We start from the raw sequence: 13,144 nt of genomic DNA, 5'->3' as shown, positions 1-13,144 counted from the left end.
CTCATAGAATGAGTTTGGGAATGTTCTTTCCTCTGCAATTTTTTTGGAATAAATTCAAAAGGATAGATGTTAGCTTTTCTCTAAACGTTTGATAGAATTCACCTGTGAAGCCATCTGGTCCTGGACTTTTGTTTGTTGGAAGGTTTTTAATCACGGTTTCAATTTCAGTACTTGTGATTGGTCCATTCATCTTTTCTATTTCATCTTGGTTTAGTCTTGGAAGATTGTACTTTTCTAAGAATTCATCCATTTCTTCTAGGTTGTCTGTTTTATTGGCATATGTGATCCTTTGCATTTCTGTGATGTCTGCTGTAACTTCTCCTTTTTCATTTCTAATTTTATTGATTTGAGTCCTCTCTTTTTCGGCATTTTTAAAGTTTGTCTAATTAGTATGTGTGAGATTCAAAATTGAGAAACATCTTTCAAAAAATAAGAGGAGAGCCAGTGTTGAACAGTGAAGAGCCTGGGGTCTGGAATCAACAGGACCTGGCTTCAAATTCCTATTCTATCTCTTTATAATTGTGTGACCTTTGGTGAGTTCTTTAACTTTTGTGAGTCTCAATGATCTCAACTGTAAAATCTGGATGATAACACCTACATGTCAAGGTTTTTGTAAGAATTAAGTTAATATACATAAAGTGGCTGGCACTATGTCTGGGACATAGTAGCCATTCAATTCAGATAGGTAAAGCTATTGAGTTCGACATAGCAGTTTAAAATCTAAAGGTTGTGAGGAAGCTGCAGTCTTCTCAAGAGAAGGAAGCAATGAGAAAAAGTTGGCAATACAGAGAGGTTTCTTGATGCCATTGTTGGGGAGGAAGGAGAGAACTGTGCAGTGGGCCAGCTGGTGAACCTAATGTGTCATGGACAAGTGGTGTCTCGGGTCTGGGTACAGTCAGGTCATCAGGATGCCTAATGGACATCCTCGCAGGAGCGACATGAGCTGGAAGAGCAGGATTCTGCAGAGGCTCCTGGCTGCACAGAAGCCTGAATTTCTTCAGCAGCAGGCAGCAGCCCATCTGAAGGCATGGGGATGAGGGCATGGTCAGACTGATCCTTTCTCGGAGATTTTCTGGGCCCCAAGGATGGTCAGAGGTACGAAGGATGATGGTCAGAGGTACGAAGGATGTTGGCCAGAAAAAGAAGTTGACTTGTTGGGCCATAATGTAAAGATTAACTAAGTAAAGAAGGTGTGGGCAGGGATGGGGGAGGTTCACGGAGCAAAAACAATTCGGCAGTCAAGTGGCTGGAGTGCACTGGAGGAGAGCACAGAGCAAGGGTACTGCAGTAAGGACAATGGAAGAAGAGGAGGTTGGGGCATCCCTGGGCACAACCAAGTTGAGAAGGACTCCAGGAGTTTCTGATAATACCAAAGACAGTCAGGAATATACCATTCTGTTTCATGGGGAGAGAGAGAGAGAACACGAGCGAGTCTGTCTTCACCCTTCCACCTCCCAAGAGGCTGAGGTGAACCAGTACGAGCTCTATACCCAAGGGAAAAGCTGCCCCCTCTGTGGGCTGCCTGAATCCCAGGCAGTCCCTGGGAGGCCTGGTGAGCAGGTTGGCAGATTCAGTCCTATTTCAGCTGCAGCCCGAACGGCACTCCCCTCCCACTGCCCTGCCAGTCCGTCAGTCAGTTCAGCCAGACTGACAGAGAGAAGGAAACCCCTGTGGCCTCCACCACGCAATAATGGCCAGAAAGTGTTTGACTCATGTAAACATCATTTCCAATGTTTATACAGAATGTGAAAGAAAACCAGAGAGGGTCTGAGGAAAAGCAGAATGTAGTGGTTACATTATTTGTTTATTTTCAAGTAAAAACCTCAAAGTATTTAAAATGACATTGCGGAAGACAATCCCACCATATATTTGTAGTTATAAAATTTGCTGAGTATTATCAGGGATCAACTCTTTCTTTATACAGAGAGACACACATTTTTCTTTTGTTAATAAACAATTGCTCAAGAAAAGCGGTCTTTCAAATCTCTATAGGATGCTGGGGTTTCCTTTAAGTTGAATGAAGTCATCTTCTCTTACTCATATAAGGTTGATTAAAGATATTTAATCAGCAAGAAAGAATGAAATATTTAAAATTCTCACATAGACAGTAATGACTTTAAATGCGAAAACATATTAACCAAGTCAATGGAATTTTCCAATTTATTTTCGATCACAACCTTCTTCAAAAATTACAAACTCATAAGATTACATTTCATCAGTTATTCATCCATCTTAAGGGAACGGAATTTTCCAAAGGAGAAAATCAACACTGGAAATAACCTAGAGCGGACCACGTAGCATGTGCCACGTACCACGCCAAATAAGCCCAGAAAGGCAGGTGGCAAAGTCACCCTCAAAAAGAGATCCAGAATCAGCCTTCCTGACTCCTTCGCTTTTCTCGAACATGAGTTCTTTCGGCCCAGGTGCTGGCCTGGGTGAGGTGGTGGGGAAAAAGCCAAGCAATGAAGAAAATGACTGGACGGCACAGGGCACGCACGCCTATGCAGCGGAAATGCCCACTCTTCTCTAGACCAAAGCTGAGGCTCATTCTCTGCATAGGTTATGGCCTCTTCTGAGGACAAGGCCAAGTCAATGGTGTCCACTGCTGAATTTGTATTCCCAGCACCCCAGGCTGTTCCTGGCAGAAAGCGCAGGCTGGAGAAACGTTTGGAGAGGGAATAAATGGAGAAACACTGAGTCTTACCTGCCAAAATGCTGGTGAGCAGCCAAAGGCTGCTGAGCACCTCTCGCCCAGCTAATCCTGTTCCTAAGACAGGTTGGGGGGGGGGGAGGCAAACCCAGATCTTCAGAGAAACGAAGTCGGATCTAAAAGTGCATCTCTTATTGGTTTTGCACTTTGGGGAATTCTGTCCGGCATGTTCTCTCAGCCTGAGGCAATAAGGAATACGAAAAGGCAAAAGATTCGTATAACCTTCACCATTCTGGCAGAATATTTCCCGATTCGACATGGTACAATCCAGACTGACCCTGGCCCTGAAAGAGATTGGCAATCCATTGCATTCCTCACCCTAGTTTTATTCCAATTACATCTCTGGATCTCCTATAAAACCTTCCCATGGTCCTGCCCATTTGGAAATGTCAGGAATTCATTTCATCCCAGTCCCCACTGCACCTGGGCAGCGTACAGACAGGACAGACATCTACATGCACCCACTGATTCAATGCAAGGGAATAATCCCTGCTGGACTAGAAGCGTCTCAGAAGGTGGTATCGGAGATGGCTGTGTAATGGGCATGGAGGACTTGAGCTGGCAGGCAGAAGAACATCACAGCAGAAAACACAGCCTGAGTAAAGGGCATCCAGGTGAGACGGCAAGATGGTAACATGTGGTTACATGGTTACACATGGTTACAGGGCTTCTTGCCATGTGAACTTGAGCAAGTTATTTAACCTCTCTGAGCCGGAGAGTCCTCGTCTGTAAAAGGGGAATGATAACAGCACCACCTCACGGGGCTGTTGCAAAGATTCTCTGACATAACGGATGCCCAAGTGCCTACCCTACTTCTGGGGATGGGATGTACAGGGCGGCAACAGGAAATACTGCACTGGATGTTGGAAAATTGCCGAATAAGTAGGGATTTTTTGGGGGGAGGTGGTTAATTTGGGGTGGGTTTTTTTTTTTTGGTTTTTTGTTTGTTATTTGCTTTTATAGGGCTGCACATGTGGAATATGGAAGTTCCCAGGCTAGGGGTCGAATCCAAGCTACAGCTGCCAACCTAACCTACACCATAGCCACAGTTCATAGCAATGCCAGATCCCCGGCCTACAGATCTAGGCCAGGGATCGAACCCCCATGGATACTAGTCAGATTCATTTCCGCTGCCCCACAATGGGCACTCTGCCTAATAAGCAGCTCTGCAAAGTTCTCATAACAAGGCAACAAAATTTAACTATGAGAGGTAATGGATATTAACTGAATTTTTTGTGGTCCTCTTTTCACAAATCTATACATATATCAAATCATTAGGCTGTACAGCTTAAGTTTATACAATGCTATGTGTCAATTATGTCTCAATAAAGCTGAAAAGAATGTGTTCAAACTACAGCTGAAGTACGTTGCCTGAGGCTACACGGCCAGAATTGAGATTCCAATGAGTCTACACAACTGTTTCACCACCTCCTTCTGCACTGCCTTTCAAACGTCAGGGAAGATGAGCGCTCCCTGCCTCGCTGTGCCACTCCCGCTCGCTCTCTTCTTAAACTCCGGGGTGACTACCCTGAAAGCTCTCTAAATTCTTTTGGAGGCCACCCCACCCGACGGAGAAGATAGCATATGAATGAAGGGGACACGTCTGAGCTCTCCAGCCCTTGCCTGGGTGGCACATGAAACCCCCAAGTAAACTGCATGCTCGTCCATGGGCAAACTGAGTGTCCCTGCCACAGGCGTGTCTTCCAGAATCCCAAGGCCACCTAGGAATTCGGCTGATCAACAACAGGGAGGTGACCTGAAGTCCACTCCTGCCCCTTCCTCATTTCTCAACAAACTCAACATTTCTTTCCCTGGGCTGCACCAACAGGGCTTCTCCAGCATTAACTTCCACATCCACTGTGCGATCGTTCTCTAAAGAAGCAGGAAGTCAAATTCTTCATCTTTACCAAGCTATGAGCAGACAAAAATCCCAGTTGCCCGACCAAACTCCCCAGTACGAGCATCATCCAGCTAGTCCTGCAAATGCAGGCTGCTAAGCTCCCTTCTCTGCCCTTCTCCCTTCTCTTCCTTCTCTGCCCCCATCTGGGCCCATGTGAGCAGCATCCACAGCCTGACGGCTGTGGCTCACACCCCACTGCTCCAGTCCATCTCCCAAGCCAGACCTCAAGTTCAGCCCCTTTCACCTCAAGCCCTGCGGCCACTTCCCCCTCATTTGTCTCCACTCCTGCCCCTCTCCAGTCCATCCTCCCCGGTCAGCCAACCTGATCCGACACGCCAGCCTGATCCTGTCCCGCCTCCCAAAGCCCTCCCCTGGGTCCTCCGCCGTCCCAAACTTAACGGAGCGGCCCTGATCTCCACAGTAAGCAACTCAGCTGATTCTTGCAACATCTTTAGGCGGCAGCATGCTAATGTTACCGTCTCAGCATCTCAGGAACCCGAGGCACAGAAACGGAGCCCAAGAGCACCCAGCTAGTAAGCGGCACATCCGAGATCTGGACCCAGAGAGGCTGGTACGCTGCCTTTTCCATCCCCATGTCACTGCTTCTAAGAAGTCTTTCCAGATCTCCCCTAAGTCTTTCCTTTGAAGACCCCTGCACAAACTGTGCCCTGTGCGTATTAAAACGTAGGCATCCTCGGGGCAGGGGACTTTTACTCTGCTTTCTATACCTCAAGTACCCAGAATTATTCTCCACACACACAAAGCACTGGGTACTTATTCCTATTCCCAATGTATTTGCAGAGACGAGGCTGACATAGGCTCTGCTCTAGGAAAGTTCACCATTAACAAGGGGAAGCATTTAGACCATTCATTCTAACTCCTCAATTAAAAAAGGATTCCATTAAGTTAAAACAGTCTGTGTCTGGAGTTCCTGCTGTGGTGCAGTGGAGTTCCAACTGCAGCAGCTCAGGTGGCTGCCGAGGTGCAGGTTCCACCTCCAACCTGGGCACAGTGGGTTAAGGATCTGGTGTTGCCACAGCTGCAGCCTAGGTCGAAGCTGTGGCTCAGAGTCAATCCCTGGCCCGGGAACTTCCATATGGTGAGGGTGTGGCCATAAAACAAACAAACAAACAAAAATGTGCAACTGAAAAATACCTTAAACTTTTCAATTTAGTTACCAAGAGTATATTGCTATCCTTCCTCTTGGAAATCACAAGGACATTAGGGTGTGACTTGCTGGGAATCTATCCTCAGGCCCCTTTTGCTATAAGAGTTCCTTGGAGGTGAAGACATTCTCATTGTTATTGTTTTTGTTTTTGTTTTTTTTGCTTTTTAGGGCCCCATCTGCAGCATAAGGAGGTTCCCAGGCTAGGGGTCGAATTGGAGCTGCAGCTGCCGGCCTATACCACAGCCACAGCCACACCAGATCTGAGCTGCATCTGCAACCGCCTACACCACAGCTCACGACAACGCTGGATCCTTAACCCACTGAGGGAGGCCAGGAACCTGCGTTCTCATGGATAATAGTCAGATTCGTTAACCCCTGCGCCACGATGGGGCTTATGCTTATATTTAAGCAATAACCCTCCCCTGGGTTAGAGCTCTGATTCAACCGTATGTGTTGAATTTAGCTTTATATCAGTAGGAAGATAGAAGACTTTTCATACAAGTTAAACATAGAAATAACAGTAGATGACATTAAGCACTTCCTATATCCCAGGCTCTATTATCTTCCCCCGTTCGCACATGAGGAAAATGGGGTCCAGAGAGGCGACCCTGAGAGTCGGCGGCAGGTTCTGTGCATTCACTCATTAGCGTACTCCCGCTCCACGGCTTCACACTGGCCCTCTTTCCACATTTTACCCATCTGCAAACGTCACGTGTCGTGTCCCACCTACCCTCTTCGCGCCCTCCCCTCTTCCGTTCTCCACTTGTGACCTTCTAACTGACTAGGGATAAGCACGAACATCTCATGTTTCTCCCCATTCTGCTTCCCTAGCCCTACATCAACAAATTACTTTGAAGTTCTGTAGCGATCACATTTATGTCCAGTAACCTTTCTGCAACTGATCATGTCCGTGAAACTCACCAAAAATCATAAATATGCTGACAAACTGTCTAAACACATCAGTGTCCTTTGCTGAAAAACAGAGGAGCTTGGTTTCTCTCCCGGTGAGAGCCCAGTCCCTTGAGAGTGATTTGTGAGACACAAGATTTGAGTATTTGAGAATCTCTGGTCTATAGCAAAGAGTGACCTAGACAGCATCAAGGCTGAAGTGCAGCGGCACTCAGGCTTTGTAGGTGGTAAGAATCTCGAAGTGCATTCCATTCATTCCTTCCCCCTCTCCTTCCTCCAGCCCTTGGAGATGATGGGCTCCAAGCCCCATTTCCCACCCAAGAGATCTCCCAGAACCCCCTTGGGTGCTTGTTGCTGTCATTATGCAAGCGGCTCAAGGACTCAAACCAAGGCCGAGACTCAACTCCTTCAATATCTAAGGACACATTGCTCAGAATAGTTCTTGACGTCTCCTAGAGTCAGATATGGAAGGAGAAAAAAGTCTCGGTCTTTCCTTGACACATCACATCTCTGTACCACTTCGGTTACTCACTAACAATGTGCACAACTGAGCTAACAGAGCTGGCGGTACACGGCCTCTCTTTACAGGCTTGGTCAATGGACACTCTCTGCCTCTGCCCTATTCTCTTCCTCTCCCCTTTTCATCAATTAGTCCCCACTTTCCAATACTGGTTCATCTCTAAGAGAATCAACCTAAGAATTTATCAAAAATGAAAGATGAGAAACTCAGAAAGTTTAAGGGTAAGAAGGAGTTCCCACCGTGGCTCTGTGGGTTACAAACCCAACTAGTGTCCATGTGGATGCAGGTTCTATCCTGGCCCTGGCTCAGTGGGTTGAGGATCTGGCACTGCTGTGGCTGTTGTGTAGGCCAGCAGCTGCAGCTCCGATTTGACCCCTAGCCTGGGAACTTCCACATTTGGAGGATGTGGCCCTAAAAAGACAAAAAGAAAGAAAGAAAGTCCAACGTTAAGAAATAAAGAGAACTTAGAGTTCCTGTCGTGGCTCAGTGGTTAACGAATCCGATAGGAACCATGAAGTTTCGGGTTCCATCCCTGCCTTCGCTCGGTGGGTTAACAATCCGGCGTTGCTGTGAGCTGTGGTGTAGGTTGCAGACGTGGCTCGGATCCCGCATGGCTGTGGCTCTGGCATAGGCCAGCGGCTACAGCTCCGATTCAACCCCTAGCCTGGGAACCTCCATATGCCGCGGGAACGGCCCAAGAAATAGCAAAGAGACAAAAAAATAAAATAAAATAAAATAAAAATAAAGAGAACTTGTTAAAGGGAAAAGGTCAACAGTTGAAAAATCTACTTCCTAATATCCTGGGTCTCTTTACCATCTAGCTCTTATGTAAAAAGTGGACCCTAAATTTTGGAGGCAAAGGTAAGCTCCGTCTCATCAGATAACATCTTTCCTGAAGAGCTGTGTGTTAAGTCAAATTCTATTTATTCATTTGACATGTGAGAGACATTTTCTAAGTGTAGACTCTATGGCAGAATCTGGGGGCTAAAGGATAAGTTGACATGGACCGCCTTTTGAGAGATCAGACCTGTAAACAGATAACTAACTAACTACAAGTGCTCTAGAAGCTGAGAGGAGGAATAGAGAGAGGAGCACAGAGTGGACACAGGACCAGACAGAGGCGCAGACGCCGGAATCGGATATTACAAGCAGCGAGGGAGCACCTGGCTAAAGCAATCATGCTTCCTCTCAAAGGCAGCCCCCTGAACTCTGCCACAGTGAAGCTCAGGGTTCCCTGACTAATGGAAAGCTCAGACTGTCAGTCTTAGAACCGCAAAGAAAGTAGACCTGGTCTCCGGAGGAGACTGTTTGGGGGGTGGGGGGGATGCGCCTGGGCTGTGGGATGGAAATCCTGTGAAATCAGATTGTGATGATCATTATACAACTACAGATGTGATCAATTCATTTGAATAATAAAAAAAAGAACTATTAAAAAATAAATAAATAAAATCCGCTCTGCATATAAGAAAAAAAAAAAAGAAAGAAAGAAAGAAAGTAGACCTGAAATGCCGCAGCAGATCAGAGAGCAAACCATTATTGAAGAAAAACGATTTTGACTCATTTCAATAGAAACTTCAATTTCACATCACTGAGGAAAACCGACTTGCATAATGTTACTTTACAATAAAAACAGTGTAAAGCACTGAAGCCCAGCCTCCAAAATTCCAGGAAAAGAGAAGCTCATTTTTTTTTTAAGTTCAGGGAAGCACTGGCCCTAAGCAGATAGGCCTCTGGTGGTAGGTGGCCCCTGTGCACACTGGCCTAGTGGTCCCGGAAGCCCGAAGGCTCGAAGGCAGGCGCTCCAACCGCGCATGCGCACGCTGCGTGGCGTGGCTGCCAGGATCCCGGGAACTGGTCCCACATCTGCAGGGCGCAGGGACAGGCTGGGCCACAGGCAGGAGCATCTGGAGCTATCTCCGGGCTGCCAGGGTCCGTCCGGTCCGTAAATTGTATGTGTCTCCTTCCGTTAGATTTTATAAAAATGACCAAGATACACCTCAACTAAATAAAAGGCTTATGTTAAACTTCCAAATTTTATTTACAAGTTTTTTTTTGTTTTTTTGTTTTGTTTTGTTTTGTTTTTTTTGCTATTTCTTGGGCCTCCCCTGCGGCATGTGGAGGTTTCCCAGGCTAGGGGTCGAATCAGAGCCATAGCCACCGGCCTACGCCAGAGCCACAGCAACGCGGGATCCGAGCCGCGTCTGCAACCTCCACCACAGCTCACGGCAACGCCGGATCGCTAACCCACTGAGCAAGGGCAGGGACCGAACCCGCAACCTCATGGTTCCTAGTCGGATTCGTTAACCACTGCGCCACGACGGGAACTCCCCCTTTTTTTTTTTTTTTGGCCCAACCCCTGGCATGTGGAAGTTCCCAGACCAGGGATGAAACCCAGCTGCTGTGGTAACACCACCAGGTTCTTAAGCCACTGAGCCACAAGGGAACTCCCTATTTACGAGTTTTAAACATTTGGTATGAAACTGTCCACATTAGATCTACTTTATATACAGTATGAACAGATGCTAATTTGTTAAAATTATGTGTTAAATCGAATTCCAATCATATTTGTTGAAAACTCACTGAAACTTGAAGCCAACACTTCCAATTTTTGCAGTATGGGAAAATTACTTTTTACTGTTTCTTTAAAGAAAAGTTAATTTGTCAAACCATAGGCAAAGTCCTTTTTCTACAGTGGAAAAAGATGGGTTCTCAGAAACATGGAATTGGACTTGGTCTGTGGCTCAGCAAATGATTCTTGAACTCTTCTCTGAAGCCACGTACCCTCCCAGCTTCGTGGGAAGAGGTGGAGCCTCCTTGTTGGCCGCAGGTGTGATGCTGGTCCCCCTGCACCTTCTCTCCAGAGACATGGACTCAGTCCCCAAGGCCCATCCTCTCAAAGCCACTCAGTGGAGAGGGACAGGGGAAAGATCTCTAGCGAATATTGTCCCCGTGCAGCAGCCGCTAAGAGCAGAGGGACTATGTCAACAAATCTCAGTCTCGGTTTGGGAGGCTGTGCTGTTTTCTGTCCTCATCTCCGTGGCAAAGAAGGGCAGTTTCTGCTACCTGCACACCTGCTGGACCCTGAGTCAATGCAAACATTCACAGCCTGTTGACCTGAGAGTTGCAATTGACTGCTGATAGTCTTCCTTTTTTTTTTTTTTTTTTTTTTCTTCTTTTTACGGCCACACTTGGACATATGGAGTTTCCCAGGCTAGGGATTGAATCGGAGCTGCAGCTGCCGGCCTACACCACAGCCACAGCAAACATTGGATCCTTAACTCGCCAAGCCAGGCTGGGGATCGAACTCACATCCTCATGGATTCTAGTCAGTTCTTCACCCACTGGGCCACAACAGGAACTCCCGATATTCTTCTTGCTCAGAAATGGCTGGCAAATCTTATTCCTGGGGAGTTCAAGAGGACCAAGCGAGATGCTGGTGCTCACATACATGAACTAGCCTGATACAAGTAACCCAGACTTTGGGAGTTCCCGGGATGGCACAGCAGTAAAGAACCCAACTGGTATCCATGAGGACTTGGGTTCGATCCCTGGCCTCACTCAGTGGGTTAAGGATCTGGCGTTGCCGTGAACTGTGGTGTAGGTCGCAGACGCGGCTCGGATCTGGCGTTGCCCAGACTTTCCTAAAGGCCATTGCTCGGCAGAACACTAATGCCACAAAGGCGTTAATAGGCAGGCAGCAAAAATAAAAGTGAGGAGTTCCTGTTTGTTGTACAGCAGAAGTTACCACTGCATTATAGATCAACTGTATGTCAACAAAACTTGAAAAAATGAAGAAAAAAAGTGAAGTGTTCCTTGGGCGGGTACGTTTGGAAAATGCTGAGTAGAATACAGTGAAGTAGATTTTTTTTCTTCATGACAAGACCCCTCAGGGCTTTCCATGGGTTCAGGGTCACTGGGAACGTGTCTTTGCAATGCCTGCCCTCCCATCCGCAAGCACCTTCAATGGCCAAAAGCATCTTCACTTAGGAGTGACAGCAGGGAAAATTTGAAAACCTAACAATAAACATTTAATGAGCTCCAGGATAAAAATACCAGTCTGTTTTGCTGTTTTTGTTTTTGGCTGTGCCTGCGGCATGCAGAAGTTCCTGGGCCAGGAATGGAATTCACGCCACAGCAGTAACAGTGCCAGATCCTTAACCTGCTAAGCCACCAGGGAACTCCAAAAACACCCGTCTGAGATCCCCCAAAGTTGAAAAGGGTCCAGGGGAAGAAGAATGTGGTAACTACACAGGTCGCTTTTAACTGGTTGACTGGTTTCAGTTCCAGGTGCTCCCCAAGACGTCCCTGGCACAGCCTGCCCATAGCGTTGGACACAACTCGATAGATGAAGCGCTCTCATGTCACCTTTTGTTTTAAAGAACAGTTACAAGGAGTGCTTGCTTCTGCAGCACACATTCTAAAACCGGAATGATCCAGAGAAGCTTCGCATGGCCCTTTGCAAGGATGAGGCACAAATTTGTGAAGCCTTCCAGATTTTTGTACAGGTGGAGCAATAAAGCTGTGGGTTTTTTTTGTTTGTTTGTTTGTTTTTGTTTTTTAAAGAAGGAAAACAGAAGCCTTTCTTCCAACATAAAAAAGAGCAAGTGCAATGACTGAGCATTACACACGTTTCTCAGAATTCGCTATGCAGGGTAATGTTCTTTTTGCAAACAGTATGAACCATAAATTAATATGACCTTAATCTCCAACTTCTAAATAACTCTGAAGCCAGAAACAAGGTAAACTCTGTTGACCAGGTGTCTCACCACATTGAAATATTCCTGGTATATAGAATTTCAAGGGTGCACAGGACAATCCATGTATCTACTGAGATATTGTCATAAAATGAGCAACTTGGCATGAGAGACCTTTAAGTCCCAGGCAGTTTTTGCAAAGATATTTATGGAACTGACCAATTGCATCCTTGGGGAAATGCCCCCTTGGGGAGAAATAGGTGAGAATGAATATCATTGTTACATCCGAAGATTTATAAACCTACTTTTCAGATCTGTTCATGTTTTCATGACAAGTATCAAGGTTGCCAGAGAACCTAAATACCAAATTACAGGCATTACAATAAATATGTGTTACGTTTTATTTTATACATCACAGTTCATAGGAAATATGCAGGTTGTTTTTCATTTATGAGAATATATCATCATATATACACCTAGAGAAATATAAAATTAGATGCAAAAACCAGCATTCAAGTTCAGTTCTTCTGCATTTGCTCTACAATTGAGTTTACATGCATGCCTACACACACACACACACACACACACACAATCACTGATTGAAAATCTCCAATTAAAACCAAGATATCTTTTCTTTCCTTCACCTGGTTTTATAAATCTCTCAGGGACATGGGTAGAGTGCTACCTTTGGAGGGTCCAAGCAGAATAAAATATGATTTGCATTTTACATCCATAGCTGGTAAAAGCCAACAACTCTAGACAGATATTTTTATTATTTGTGTGACACAGCGTTACATGTATTCAATTCACTCGCGTTAATTGTGACTTGAATGATGTTAACATCTTTTTTTTTTTTTTAGGGCCACACCCATGGCTTATGGAAGTTCCCAGGCTAGGGGTCGAATCAGAGCTGCAGCTGCCAGCCTACCCCACAACTCACGGCAACACCAGATCCTTAACCCACTGAACGAGGTCAGGGATCGAACCCAAGTCCTCATGGATACCACTTGGGTTGTTACTGCTGAGCCACAACAGAAACTTCTGATATTATATCTTGACCTGTGCTTTAACTAAATGATCATATCCTTTTTTTGCTTTTCGGCCGTGCTTGCGGCATGAGAAAGTTCCCAGGCCGGGGATAGAGCCCGCAACATAGCAGTGACCCAAGCTTTAGGAGTGACAACACTAGATCCTTAACCACTAAGCCACCAGGGAACTCCTAACTAAGCATGTCCTGACTGGA

General features: G+C 46.0%; 1 non-coding gene across 1 annotated transcript; it reads left to right on the top strand.

Moving 5' to 3' along the window:
- Positions 1-11,600: 11,600 nt before the first annotated feature.
- Positions 11,601-11,706, top strand: LOC125118985 (U6 spliceosomal RNA). The gene has a single exon (XR_007132957.1). It is a non-coding gene; the product is annotated as a U6 spliceosomal RNA (small nuclear RNA).
- Positions 11,707-13,144: the final 1,438 nt, after the last annotated feature.

Source organism: Phacochoerus africanus, chromosome X, assembly GCF_016906955.1.
Source record: "Phacochoerus africanus isolate WHEZ1 chromosome X, ROS_Pafr_v1, whole genome shotgun sequence".
Lineage (NCBI taxonomy): Eukaryota > Metazoa > Chordata > Mammalia > Artiodactyla > Suidae > Phacochoerus > Phacochoerus africanus.
The sequence above is the reverse complement of the archived record's forward strand: the minus strand, read 5'-3'. Positions and strand labels throughout refer to the sequence as shown.